Source organism: Ambystoma mexicanum, chromosome 5q, assembly GCF_040938575.1.
Source record: "Ambystoma mexicanum isolate Mex_15411 chromosome 5q, UKY_AmexF1_1, whole genome shotgun sequence".
NCBI classification, from domain to species: domain Eukaryota; kingdom Metazoa; phylum Chordata; class Amphibia; order Caudata; family Ambystomatidae; genus Ambystoma; species Ambystoma mexicanum.
This window is the reverse complement of record NC_090933.1, coordinates 756,747,841-756,762,489: the sequence shown is the minus strand read 5'-3', so window position 1 is coordinate 756,762,489 and position 14,649 is coordinate 756,747,841. Positions and strand designations below refer to the sequence as shown.

Below are 14,649 nucleotides of genomic sequence, written 5' to 3'. Positions count from 1 at the left end.
GTGATATCATGATGATCAGCGATCAATGATACTGTCTGACACGTTTCAAGTTATAAAACCACTTCAGAAACCGTCATCTATATAAAAGAGATAAATATATTGTTCTCACAATAGCTAATTTTCGTATACAGTGTACATTTACAGAGGTGTATAGAGAGACAAACTCCAAGAAAGGTCCATAGGTTATGATTCAAGACCACGGATTAAATAAATTCCAGAAACCAAAGAGTAGGTAATGTCACAAGTCGTTAGACCTAGTCCCTTCTCCCTTAGGGAAGGACCCCTCCCATGGGGTCAGGGTGGTGCGGCGACAGTCTATAAATCTCATGGGTGGGGAAATCCCTTATGGGACGATATGATAAGGAGAACATGCTATTTGAATACCCCTATTCCCTCATCGTCTAGCCCAGTCCCTACCTCTTACATGTATATGTATATGTGTAAAGTAGAACATGTCCCTTCAATACAAGACTGCAAGAGTGAGACGAGGAAGAATAGGAACAACTTTGAAGGAGCTAGTAGTATAATAAGTACTGCTTCGAAGAAGAGGCGCACAACAATACCAATCACTTTGCAGAAGTTGAAGGAGCAGTCTACTCAATTACGTATGTATAAAAATCAAGGAATGACTCAGACCGAAGTCTAGCCACCCCAGGAGGAACCACAAGGTTGTGAAAAGAGGAAGCGAAGAGAAGGCAGACTGGGACACTGACACAGGAACATGCCACTGCAAGGACGGTCCAGCGTGGAGAGACTGCTTCAGGAAGGCGGGACGAGAGGTTCCTGGTGTTCCTGGTAGTCAACAGGTGCGTAGAGTCGACAACACCCCAGCTGAAGGTCAGTTTCCCCGGCAGAGCAGTCACGACCGCAGGCAAATACTGACGAAAGAGAAAGCAGTTTGGTAGCCCGGAAGCATCAGAAGAGCCCCAGGACCATTGCAGACTAAAGAAAAAGGTACACGGGTGCGAGGGGAAGAGCAGAGGGCCCAAAACAATGCTGTAGATGCTAGTGTAGCAGGTAGCCTAAAATACAGAGGGACACCAGTGAGTCTGTGACCCAAACCCATGTAGAAAGCCAAGAGAAGAGAAGCATTCTCGTGGCACTTTGAATGAGCTGCAAAGAAGCCAGGGGAAGGGAACCAATCCCCCTGGTGTTTGTGGACACTGTAGAAAGCCAAGAGATACTTCTCTTGGCACTTCGAAAGGAGCTGAGAAGAACCCAGGGGAAGAGAGCCATGCCCCCTGGTGTTTGTGGACACTGTAGAAGGCCAAGAGAGGAGAAGCATTCTCTTGGCATGTCGAAAGGAGCTGAGAAGAAGCCAGGGGAAGAGAGCCATCCCCCCTGGTGTTTGTGGACATTTTAGAAAGCCAAGAGAAGAAAAGCATTTTCTTGGCACTTCGAAGGAGCTGAGAAGCAGCCAGGGGAAGGGAGCCATTCGTCCTGGTGTTTGTGGACACTGTAGAAAGCCAAGAGAAGGGGAGTATCCTCTTGGCACTTTGAAGGAGCTGTGAAGAAGCCAGATATTACAAGGAAGCCAGGGAAAGGGGGCCATTCCCCCTGGTGTGTGTGGCCACTATAGAAAGCCAAGAGAAGAGAGGCGTTCTCTTGACACTTTAAAGAAGTTGGAAAGACACCAGGAGAAGGGAGACATACCCCTGGTGTTTATGAACACTATACAATGGCTAAGAGAAGGGAGACATTCTCTTGGTCATTTGAAAGTTTATCTTTGCACCAGTTATTGAGCTTTTACTTTTAGAAACTGGAGAAGAACTCTTGAATCACAGATAAAGAAGATGAGCCCATTCACTTTAGTATGAGTACCTAGTTTTAGGGTTGGAATTAGGTTTGACACAATGGTGGACCTTTCTTCCTTTGGACATCCTGATGGACACCTTCTTAGTTATTCTTTTGAAAGGGGGGAAACCCTTCCAAGTATTAGGGATGGATAGGCATTTCCCAACACTCGTTTTCTTTAATAAAAGTCTGTAGCAATCAAACAACGCCACCATTGTGTCATATCTTTCTGCCATATGAATGTATACACAAATTTAATTTAATAAGATCCACAATAACCACCATCATTTCTACTCTAACATTTCATGTAACTGAAAGGACAGTGCTTTTAAGATAAGGCTGTGCACATTACATAACAGTTAAATTCGATTTTTACTCAACAGTTTCTACTATAGCTTTATAGACCTGCAGCGAGGGCCGTACTGAGCGTTATGGGCCCTGAAGACCGAGTTAATGGCCCGAGCGAAGCAATGGCCTTTTACAAGGTGTGAGTGACCATAACGCCCGGTACGGCCCCGAGCTGCATGTCTCTACAGCTATTAGAACACCCTCAGTGTTTAAAGTAGAAACAATTAGAAATGATACATAAATGTTGCAGAAATTAAGTATTTATTAGGAAAACGATTAGAGGTTGGAAATGGTAGTTTTCTAAACCATAATGTCTATTTTAAGTTTAAATGTGTGGTCCCATAGAAATTAAGGGTGCAATTGATAAATTGGTCATGTGGAACAAGACTGGGGACGGCAGTTTTGTTGACATTTGGGGTTTCGGTGGTAGACAGAGAATTATGGACAGATGATGTGCTTGGTAGTACATCTGGAAAACTTACTTCAGTAGGTTGGTTTCTTTTCTGTGACAGTTTAGGATATTTATTATTTTTGTTGGTTGCCGAAGTGCACATGATATGAATAACAGTATTGAGGGTTTGATGATGTGCTTGGAAGTTCATCAGGCACAGTTATTGCAGTTGGTTTCTTTGCGTTGTGTGTTACTGCTGGATATTGCCTTTTTTTGCTTGTTGTAGGTGCCTCTGTGTCCGGTGTTGAGGTAGAAAGGAAGGTTGAATGTTTGTTGTTAGGTTTTCCTGCATTATGTAGAAGTCCAGACCATTCCATTTTTTCAGTGTACTGCGGGGTCCAGTAGCTTTTGATGGAGGATTAATTTTTGTGCCCAGTAACAGTCATTATTTGCCGACTTTCCAAACCTGCATTGGCTAAAATCTGCACAGTTGTCACACGCAAAGGGTGGTTTGTGTAGATAGTACTTAATTGTGCTTTCGTGCTGATTTTTTGCATCATTGAGCCCAGTGTATTTTTCCCAAGTGGTCTGCAGGTGTACCAAATGGGGTTCAGTTTGGCTTCAGTAATTGTCATTTTCTTGGCCAGGACATACACACATGGTACATTCTGTGGGAGTTTTTGTAGATATAGTTCCACTAACTTAATGGGGCAGTCCTCCTCATCTAGAACTTCATACACGTACCCCACAAAGGCTACCTCGGTTTTTCTCATGGTTAGACTGACATTCCATGAAACAACCAAAAACCACCAATGTGGCATATTTGCGGCCTGTTCCGTCTGTGCAAATATGAAAAGCATTACTTGCCAGGGCACGTTGTCCTTCTCTTCCTCGTCATTCAAAATGTAGTTGGATATCATACCATACTTTATATTGCAGAGTTATTGGATGGTCTGTATTAAAAATTCCACTACCTTTCAGTATGTGCAGATCTTTTGTGCTGATGCACGGTTTATGCATGGTTTGATATTTGCACTCACGTCTTGCTTACTTTATCATGGCAATGAAACTATTGTTGGCACTCTGGAACTCTTCCCAATGCATTAAGTTCACATTTTGCTAAAACAGAGGGTTGTTCAGATGTCTATTCAGGCCAGCACGGATTGAAATTAGGTTTGCAGGTTGATATTTAGAGACAGATGAATTACGTACCTCTGCATAAAGCTTTTGCAGCAAATTGTTCAGTATTGGAAGTGCAAGTTCCTCAAAATGCAAGGATAGTTTGCACTGTGCTAGCCAGGTTCTGAAGATATTGGTTGCCCATTTTGTTGCATTTTGTGTGCTGGCTTCGCACTTGTTGATCTCTAGGGCATTTATATCAGCATCTGAGAGAAAATTGTGTCTTTTATGAATTTCAATCTTGTCCTACATTTTTTCATTTGCTTCCTGGAGCCACTCCTCAAGGATTTGGTTCACAAGGAGGTTAAATATCTGCAATTTTTCACAAAAAAACGACTGTAGGAGTACAAAGTACAATGTGCAATGCTGCCGCCATTCACTTGGTTGTGGCTTTTTTATAGGCTTGTGGGAGATTATTAGCAGTGGGTGGCTGGAGTATGTAATTGAGAGAGGTAATTAGCAGGCGTGGGTATGTTTTTACAGGTAGGCAAATGTAGGTTTAAATTAATTACACATGTACATATACCACATTTAGCAGAAAATGTAGGTTTGAATTAATTACACATGTACATATACGACATTTAGCAGATGGGTATTCATAGCAATTAACATGTGTGCGAACTGAAACTGTACTTACTTTTTCAGTAGTGTTTATTTTCTTTGCAGCCTTTCACATACTCTGGTGGACAACAGAAGGTTTTGCTTCCGTGAGGAGGTGGGGGCCGCGAAACAAGTTATGTCATGCCAGCGAAAAATAAACACGTTCAAGGCACAATGCGTTTCCTTTGCTTGCAGTCCGAATGCGGCATATTTAGGAAAGCATATATTCTTATGCCGATACGATACAGATTATGGAAAGTGTTTCTTTTTGTGTGTTTGTTTAGTGGACGGGGCTACGTCAGGCATGCTCCTATGTAAGTGATTTCAATCCGGCACATACCCAAGTCAACGCCTAGCATGTAATGCACAACGGAAATCCTTATTTATTTTTTTTGTCTAAAAGTTCTTTATTCTGAACGATATACCACTCATATCACGCTCTTCTCCTGGAACCCCCCCGGTCACACTGAACCAGGAATCAGGCTGGTTTGCAAAGGTAAAGATTTATTTATGTAATCACATTTTTATCATCACAATAGGTTTTAATAGGTACACCACACTCACCAATCGGGTGAGGTAACTCGGAATAATCTCTTTAATACAGAAGAAGTAACAGTGAGCAAACAATTCAGCACAGAAAATAATACTTGTGTGAAAAGATCAGCGCAAAGATAGTTTTAGCAATACTAGTACAGGAGGAAGATAGGATGGTTTGGATAGAGAGTTCAGACAATTCAAAAATACTCCTAACAATACAGGTTCTGAATCTAAACTAGGATGGGTTTAAAATAGGGATAGACTATGCAACGTACATATGCCAGTGACACAATTCTTTCTATAGATACTCACTGGATATGTTTTTAAATGGAACCGTCAAGATTCTGGTCAGGGGATAGGATCTGGTTTAGGACAGACGCTGGGCACATCGGACTGGATCGGATCTGCAAGGCTCTCTGGTCACAGCACGGCACAGGACTGGATTGGATCTGCAAGGCGCTCTGGTCACAGCATGGTACAGGACTGGACTGAATCTGCCCTTCTTGATTCTGATGATAATTATTTTCAGCAGGCAAGCAGTACAGCGCAGCCTGGCTGCCTTTTAATGTTACCCCTTAGGTTTGTGGGGGTTCTGACATTTTGAGGCCTAGCTGAAAATGGTTCAGCTATGCAATGGGTTTCTGCTTTGCCAAGTTTCTGGAGTCTGGAGCAAGGAAGATGTAGAGTTCAGCAGCAGGGTGCTCCGCCAGCATCGGGAATCTGTCTGTCCTTTTGTGTGTTGAGCTGCCTCTATTTATGCTATGAATAGATTTCATAAAGGGTGTGTGTGTGCTGGTTTAGCCTAAGCTTGCCCCTTTTGACAGATGATTGGGTCAGTATACTCTCTGCCTTGATAGGAGGAGAGAAACAGTGTGTCACCTTTATGGTGTGATTTTATGAGGCTGAGAATCCACCCCTAGCCCATGGAACACAAAATCTCCTTTTGGCACAATACATATTTACACATGTGCAACCTTTATAACAATCACATATACAGATTACATATTTTACATAGCAGCTACTCAAAACTCCGTAGCTGTGGGATCTTGTCTCCGCTTTTCACAGAATTTTGCCCCTTTTTATCAGGAGCACAATGTCCAATTTTTAAGCAAATTTCTACAATTGTGTGTGTTTAACATGGGCATAAGTGTATAAAGTTTCATACTTCTAGCAGAAATACATTTTGCGTAAAATCACATTTCTTGCTGTTTCTTTCCAGAACATGTCACACGATTTTGCCGCCTCTTGAAACGTGCAGCCAAAATTTAGATGTACAAATCTGTTACTTTTATATTTTTCACAATTTTAAACAGTAAAGGAGACATGTTACACTATCCCCTATGGATACCTGTTAGCATAATAATGCAGAGGTTGCAAAATGCTAATTTCAAAGTATGTTTAGTCAGATGCAGGTACATCTATGCACTGCTGCATCATATCATAACCCATGTAACAAACTGTTGTTGGCAGTGTATGTGAGGTGTCAGTGGTGTGATGAACCATGACTAATCTTGGGTACTGACAGTGAGGTGGTCATAGGGGCTGCCGTGTGCTAGTGAAAGTGTGATGCAAAGGTGGTGTACAAGAATTGACAGATCGCCCTAGCTGTGTCTTTGCACTAAAGCAGTGGGCAGTGTCGAGGGCAGGTACACATCTACAATCCCCCATGACACTCATGATGAAAGGGGCAACTAAAAAGAAAGCCTTTGAGCGAGTGAGCCAGTGTGCTGCCGCTCAGCTTATCTCATCAACCAGCATGGAGCATGCATTTTATTTAATTACCATCATAGTATTGATACTCTAAGAGAGCCATTACACCAAACGCGCCAGACCCAAACATTCAGCACAGAAATTAATGCCTTTGCCTTTAAGGGAACACATTTACAACATTCTGAATACACCAGTCAGTAATGAACAACATGTCTCTCTTTAGCACTTTAACCAGACGGAATGGAAGGCAAAGAATGGAGATTACACATGCGAGGAACAAAATAATGTTCTCGCATTCCTGCTAGCTTCACAGGAATTACAAAGTAGCAGTTTTCCCACAATAGAAAATCTCCTTTCACACTGAAGAGTTTCCCTGGCTTACCAGAGTATTCATACTTTTGAATTACATGCTGGAAAACAGTGTCGGGGGGAAATTCTCCCGGGGTCGGCTGGGCCGTCCGCGGACCTCCAGGCGGGGAGGCCCCAACTCCTCCCGTATATCCCAAAAAAAAAATGAGTATGAGACACACGCAAGAAGCAAGGTGGTTCTGCTGTTTATTAAACAAAACGGCAGGGATGGGTCAAGGATGGTACGCGTCCGTCCTGACACTCTCTCTCAAAATCGTGGGGCTCGCAGGCCCTTTTTACCTTAGTATGACGTGCTACTTGCGTCACCTGGGAAAGTTAGCAAAAAACCTATCGCCACTCTGGATTGGTTCCTCGAGTGGTAGGGTTAGTATAGCATACGTATAGAGAGCGTTATTAGTGGTTGAGGGTCAGTCAGGTGGTATACTTGGGTTGTCCCTTCAATTTGATACATGAAAATTGTTACATGAAGACCCCTGAGGATTGGCTAATGTTAATGGCGTCAGTGATAAGAGCCCCATGTTCTGATTGGTTCACTCGCGAGCCCCCCAGTCTGGGACCATCGCTGTTCCCAGCTCGCGGTGCACCTGCCATTTGCAACAATGTATCACTATGGGTATGTGCAGACAATGTGAGGATTTATTCATATGCTGGAAGGCAGACTACTCCCACCGCCGCAGATGTCCATTGAGTCGGTAAATTGTATCTGCCTGTGTCTTGAAACGTGGGATCCAGGCGCCTCCCTCCTCCTGGGCCTGGCACCCTGTCAGGTTTGGCTTGGTCATGTGAGGTGAGACCGTGGTTGAGGCAGAATTCTGCACAATTAATATTGCATTTTCCACTGTGTGCCTGGCTTAATTTGCAGGTGTGACCTTGGCGTCGGCTTGCGGCATGCGAGTTTGCAACATTGTGCCCTTAACTGTCTGCTCTCGCCGGGCTCATTCTGCAGGGTCAGCAACTGTACTCTTGCTCATTCAATGTTCATGGAAGCCCTCACTTGCGGCCTACTTGGGCCTGGTGCATAGGTGGAAACGTTTGATGCACGGGGCTTTAGGTTATGGTATCACATTGCTTTATCCCCAGTATCATGTCTTCGTTATATTTCTCATTGCAATGCATGGGTTTAGGAGAAGCGTGAGCAAGCATTTTAGATGAGTTCATTGTGCCTCTTGCGTTTCTGTATTTTGAAAAGCCTATGTGAAAAATAATAAAGATGCGCGTCAGTGGGTGTGTCCGTCACCTACGTCATAGCACTGAATATGTTCTTCGTGTGGATTGGTGTGGGAGTGTCCAGTGTGCATGTTTGCACGGGTGTGCTGACCGTTGGCTAGGTCGTCATGGCATCTCTAACGATGTGTTCATTTACTGTTGAATGGTTCAGTCGAGTTCATCCATGCCGCAGGTGTCGGCATGGGCAGGGCAGGCTGGTGGGCAGGCGGGTGGGCACATCCGTATGTTCCTGTACCAGGGTATTTGGTCGTCTGGTAGATGGGCAAACTCCTCTCGTGGCGGGTGCCTGGGCCGTGATCCTCTAGGCCAGGGGTGTGAGGGGATTGGTGGGAGCCTTTTGTTCCATTCTCCCACTTCAGTCTCCCCTCTGGTCGACTTGTCGACCACAAACATATCCTTTTCCTTATCTCCTCTCACTCTCCATATTTTAGTTACTCCTCCCAAATGTCCATAGTGGTTGACATGGTCTTCAAATGACCAATACATATATACACAGGTTCCTCCAGGTGTGCAGTATACCCATTTTCCTATGTAGCTCCTTGGGTTTCTTGGGTTTTCGAGCTTCACAGATGGTGGGTCCAGGTGGTTGGTGATGATCTGTTTGCGCAATTTCTCTCTCTCTTTTATTATTGTGCCTGTGTGTTGGCCATCATCTGCCGTCATCAAAGGGTGCATACCAACCATTTCGATCATTTAGTTTATGGTGCGTGCCTTCCGGGCCTTCCAAAATCTTATTATGATCAGTGCAGCTCCAGCCAGAATTATGCATCCAACTATAATCTTCAGTCCGTCCGACAGCCAAGATGGCATCCATGACCATAATAGCGAAAACCAGCTGTCATCCTTTTTCACACCTTTACTTTCATCCATCATTTTGGAGTGCATCTGGGCAAGTTGTGATACTGCTTCTGTCAGTGTACCATTGTCAGCATCGTTAGCAGGAATGAATGTGCAGCATGATTGTCCTATCTTTGCGCAAACTCCTCCTTCCATTTCTGTAAGGAGGTCCAGCACATATCTGTTCTGTAGTGCTACCATCCTTACTGCTCGCAGTTCCTCTTTTATTGCGTTGAATCCATTTACTGTAGAATTGTCATCATTAGTTCCCATCGAGTTATCTGGAGCCATTTTGTGTTTGCGTAAGCTTGTAGTCCCGGATGTATTATTGAGGAGAAGAACATTGCTGCTCTGCTGAATAGTCTGTGTTCTGGTGGGATTGAAGTGAGTGCTGTTTCCGACCTTCCCCATAGGTAATTTCCTGTCAGAGGTTCTCCTTGTCTTTTCTTTCTATTCAGGACAGTGTTGTTGCTGTTGTTTTGGTTCTCTGGCCTCTTCTGAGGTTGTACAGATCTCTTCTTCCTCTTGTTTCCTTCATCCATTTTAGGGAAGTTCGCCACGTTCACATGTTTCTGGGGCACCACTAGTGATGGTACATTAACGTGTACCATTGTGCATATACCATTCCACAGAGGGGGCAGTGTGTGGTATGCCTTGTCTCCGCAGGCCCAGTAATGGTCCATTAATACTGCTGTTCCTGCTCACCCCTCAGGTAACTCCATCACGCTTGCACAGTTGGTGTTGTATCCCACGTCCACTTCTCCTCTATGTTGATAGCATACCTTAGGTGCAGACAGCGGCAGTATTGTTATTGGGTCTTCATCCTTCTCTATCCACGTTAGCATGGGTACGTACTTGACCCAAGTCATCCAACATCTGTCGTTGTGTTCAGCAATAGTTGTAGTATCCTCTCTCGTTACCATGTTGCTGCCAACCACTCCTATGTCCCATTTGTTGTCCAGGTACACCTTCTCTGTTATTATTACCAGTGGTCTTTCCCAACATCCTTGTTTACCAGGAACTTCAGTGGCGTACCAATCACACGGTAGGTATTGTAGTGTTATTTTCTTTGTTTCTCCTTTTTCAGGGCCACTTGTCATGTATCTGAATGCTTCAGCATGCAAACTGGTCTTGTGGTAACTCAAATAAGTCTTGAGGAAGTTGTTTTCGTATGGATATGTGTCTCGCGTTTTCCATACCAGGTGCACCGGCGTCCCTTGAAATCTCCCTTTCGTTTGGAACAGTGCCAAGTATACTATACATCGTGCTGTCCTTTCATCTATTTCCGTGGCAACGAAAGTTCGAGAAGCGCTCATGGCGTATGGGATCAATGAGCAAACGTAGCAGCTGTCTTCCGTTGTCTGCTTACCTATTTGGGTTATGTGTTGGTACCACATGTTGTTCGAGACATGAGCTGAATCTTGTATGTAGTTGTCAATACCTTTATTATCTGAGTATGTGCTGCGTTTAACTCCATTTCCCTTGTGTGGAATTTTGCTAGTACCACCTGACGTAACACCTGTTGCAGCCGTGGGTGGGGGTATATTAGGTTTGGGTACAGGCAAAATATTGATAGCATAACTTTTCTGCCATACAGAGGCAGCCAAGAACCCGGTGATCATCAAAATCCCTATCATCTTTATTACAGAGGCTAGTCTCACCGGCATTTTGCTCCTTACCTTGCTGCAGTCCGGCAGCTTATTCTTGCGACGTTAAAGTTGCCCGCCTGAAAATTCTCAATATGCTTGTTATTAGTGTTAGTTGTTGTTTTCAAGCTCTCCCTATCAAGTAGTCGTTCAGTGCCCAGGCGAAGAGCTGTTCCCACGCCAATCTAAGCGATCTATCTCTTAGGGCAGGCAAGTGTTGGTGAAGATGGGGCATTGATTGTTCTATGGTCAAGAGAAATGCTGTGTAGTAGACACGTACCCTCCTTCTTTTCAGGTACTTTGGCCTTTTTATGTGATAGACAAATTGGTGTGATAGCTCTTCAGGGTAGTTATCGTCTGAGGGTAGCATCTACTCCTGGGCAATGAACTTTGTTAGTTATCTGTTTCCTTAGCAGTACAATAATACGCGGTACCTGCATGTGCGAGAAAGAAAAAGAGAACATTCAAGTGTTTACATGTATATAAGTGCAAGATAATGTCCTTCAGTCAGGTGATTACTGCAGTAGGTAGGGGGTCGATAGGCAGAGGGTTTAAAGCTCAACTGGCGGAAGTCTCTTTACTCTTTGATCGTGTGACCATGGGGTGGGCGGTATGGGAATTACCCTTCTCTATTTCAGTAGTTGTCTCTGGGGAATCTGGGGGGTGGCAGGGTATGGAGACACTTAGGTCGTCAGCTGTGGTAGAAGTCTCTTCCTCCGTGGGTGACGCTGTTGCTGTTCTTCCAATGGCCCTGTCAGTGACGCTAGGGCGGGTCTGGAGTTTGCAGATCTTTACGTCGTGTAGGTGATTCCAAGCACGTTTGTCCTGTATCTTTACTGCTCTCGTAGATACGTCCTCTACCAGGTGGGGGCCAGTGAAGCGTGGGCTGTTCCACTTTCTGTTGAAATTGCGGAGTAGCACGTGGTCACCTTTAGCAATTTTGCACAGTTTTCCCTTTTCCAATTCTTTATCCGCGTCTTCTTGTTGATCACTCTTAGACCCGCCCCGCGTGCGCTCGAGCTGTTGAGACACAAACACTACACTAGTAATCAAAGAAGACACATATTGGTACATTTCATCACCAAGAACAGTTGCAGTGTTTTCATAATCTGTGAATGCTCTTGATGTTGGCGTTAGAGGAAGGCGCATTTGACGTCCGGTCACCACCTCGTGAGGGGTGAGGTGGTGATCGGAGCCTGGTCTATTCCTTAGCTCAAATAGGGCTAGCGGAAGGCAATATAACCAACTCTTCTTTGTTGTTTGCTGTATCTTTGCAATTGCCTCCTTCAGTAGGCCATTCAGGCGTTCGCATATACCGTTGGCCTGTGGGTGATATGCACATGCAAATTTATGCTTGATGTTCAGTAAGGATGTGATGTGCTGGAACATTTCATTAGCGAAATGCGGGCCATTATCTGACCGCAGTACCTCGCACACTCCCCACCTGGGGAAAACCTCCCTCACTAGAAATTTAGCTGCTCTGAATGCATCTGGGTGTGAGCAGGGTCCTGCCTCAATCCACCTGGAGAATGGGCATACTACTACAATCATATACCTATTTCCTTGACATACGTTGATCATATCAACATAGTCAATATGGATGTGCAGGAAGGGTCCCTCTGGCCGGGGTATAGTACCTTTTATCACCTTCAGCGTGTGACCGGCCGTGAACTGTTGACATGTGAGACAATTGCTGATGAAATTTGTCACATGGGAATTTAACTCGGGACAGAACCAATCTTCCCTAATTCGTGCTGCAATAGCTTCCTTGCCTATGTGGGCTGGGTGGTGGAGTTGGCTCAGGGCGGTGTTCAAAAGTGCCAATGGCATTACCATTTTTCCAGTGTTACCCTGGCGCCATAGTGCGTCAGTTGGTGACATTGTACATCCTCTTTTTAACCATATTTCTTTTTCTGCCATTGGTGCAGCCGCTTGTAGCTCCATTATCTGTGTGGCTGGGAGATGGGTGTACCCTTCTCTTATCAACATCTCCTTAGCTATCCCCCTCCCTCTCTCTGCGGGGTTCCATATCTCACCAAAATATGCAGCATACTTTGCATGTGCGTCTGCTGCTGCATTCCCTTTTGAGATATGATCTTCTCCATTAGTGTGTGCGGTACATTTGACCAAAGCTAATTCTCGGGGGTCATTTATTACTTCAATTAGTTCAGCTAACAAGAGAGCATGTTGTACTGGGGTGCCGTCAGCTCTCCTAAACCCTCTTCTCCTCCATTTGGACAATCCTGAGTGGACAGTAGACGTGACATATGCGCTGTCAGAGTATATAGTCACTCTTTTGTCAAAGCTTTCCTTCAACGCCAAGATCAGTGCAACCAATTCAGCTGCTTGAGCAGAGTAATGCTGTGGTAATTGTACGCATTTCATCGCCACACACACCGGTTCCTCTGTCATTTTTACCACTGCTGCCCCAGTTCTCCTTATCCCATCACTTTGGTCTATTGTTGATGACCCATCAATGAACAAGAGCTCACCTCCTTCTAGTGCGTTCTCTTCAACTTTTCTAGTACATGAGTACATTTCGGTAGTCTGCGTACAATCATGTGCACAGTCTCCTTCCTCAATTACTTCTGCTATAAACCTTGCAGGGTTAACCGTGCTGCATCTAACAATTGATAGTTCTGGTCTAGATAAGATGATTTCATAACCTGACGCCCTCTGCGTGGTTAGTGTGGACTTAGGCTTGTTCAATATTGCAAATAGTGCATGTTCCACAAATAGTGTGGTTGGGCACCCCATTGTTATTGATGATGCTTTCTCTACCGCAAAGGCAGCTGCGGCGAGACCTTGTTCGCAAGGGAAATGACCTAACATCACAGGATCCAAGTGGCCGCTGTAAAACGCTACTGGTATGTAACCCATGCTTGTTTTTGAGCCAACACTGCTTTCATTACTGCTGAGTCGCAATGTGAAAATATAAAGAATTGTCGTTCATAATCTGGGGTGGCCAGTACCGGAGCAGTTGATATTGCATCTTTCAGTTCATCAAAGTCCTCTTTCATTTCCATTGTCCACCCCAACTTTTTCTCCCCTTTGTTAGCTTCTTTTAATGCCTCAAGTAGGGGTCCTATGTATGAGCTGTAATCAAAGACCCAGGCTCTACAGTAGTTGCACAATCCCAGGAACTGTTGCAGTTCCCTCACTGTTTGGGGCAGCAGCGTTTTTGAAATGACCTGTGCTCTTTGTGGTGCAATCTTTCTTCCGTATTGGGATATGAGCTGACCAATGTAAAGTACCTGTTCCTGACAGTACTGTAACTTTTCCTTGTCTACCTTGTAACCCTTTTCAGCCAATATTGTCAGCATCTTCAATGAGTTCTCTCTGCACCTTCTTTCGTTTGTACTGAAAATTATTATGTCATCAGCATACTGCAACACTGTGCTTTCCACTTCAATGTTACCCAAGTCCATCTGTATTACTCTGTTGAAAATTGAGGGTGACTCGCAGTACCCTTGTGGCAATCTGGTGTGTTTCCATTTTGTATTTCTGTACGTGAAGCTTGTCAGTCTGGGTGCAGGGGTATTGAGAAAAAGGCATTTTTGAGGTCTATCACTGTAAATCGTGATGCCTCTGCTGGAATGCCACACAATATTGTGGCCGGGTTTGCTGCTATGGGGTATTCTGCTTCCACTATGTTGTTCAAGGGCCTGAGGTCCTGTATGAAGCGCCAAGACCCCCCCTTTAGCTTTGCGCACTGGGTATACAGCTGTGTGTTACATGGTGATTCTGATGGTACCAATATGCCATTAGTTATAAGGACCGGTATTGTTTCATATATGCCCGCATCTGCCTCTTTTGATAGTGGGTACTGCTTCACTCTGGGGAGTATTGCACCTTTTTTCAATGTTATTCTTACTCCCCCTATACTTTTATGCACCCCACGTCATAGGGACTAGTAGTCCATAATGATGTTGGTACTTTTGCCATATCCTCCTCAAAGAAGGGAACTGGGGTGGATGTGGGTGCTTCAAGTGCCATTGCAATTTTCTGTGC

The 14,649-nt window shown here is 44.6% G+C and overlaps 1 protein-coding gene across 2 annotated transcripts in view; it reads right to left on the bottom strand.

Annotated features, from left to right (window-relative positions):
• The window catches only part of LOC138497642 (polyamine-modulated factor 1-binding protein 1-like), a 2,990,269-nt gene that overhangs the window by 528,903 nt on the left and 2,446,717 nt on the right, over positions 1-14,649 (bottom strand). The gene's annotated exons all lie outside the window — the stretch shown is intronic.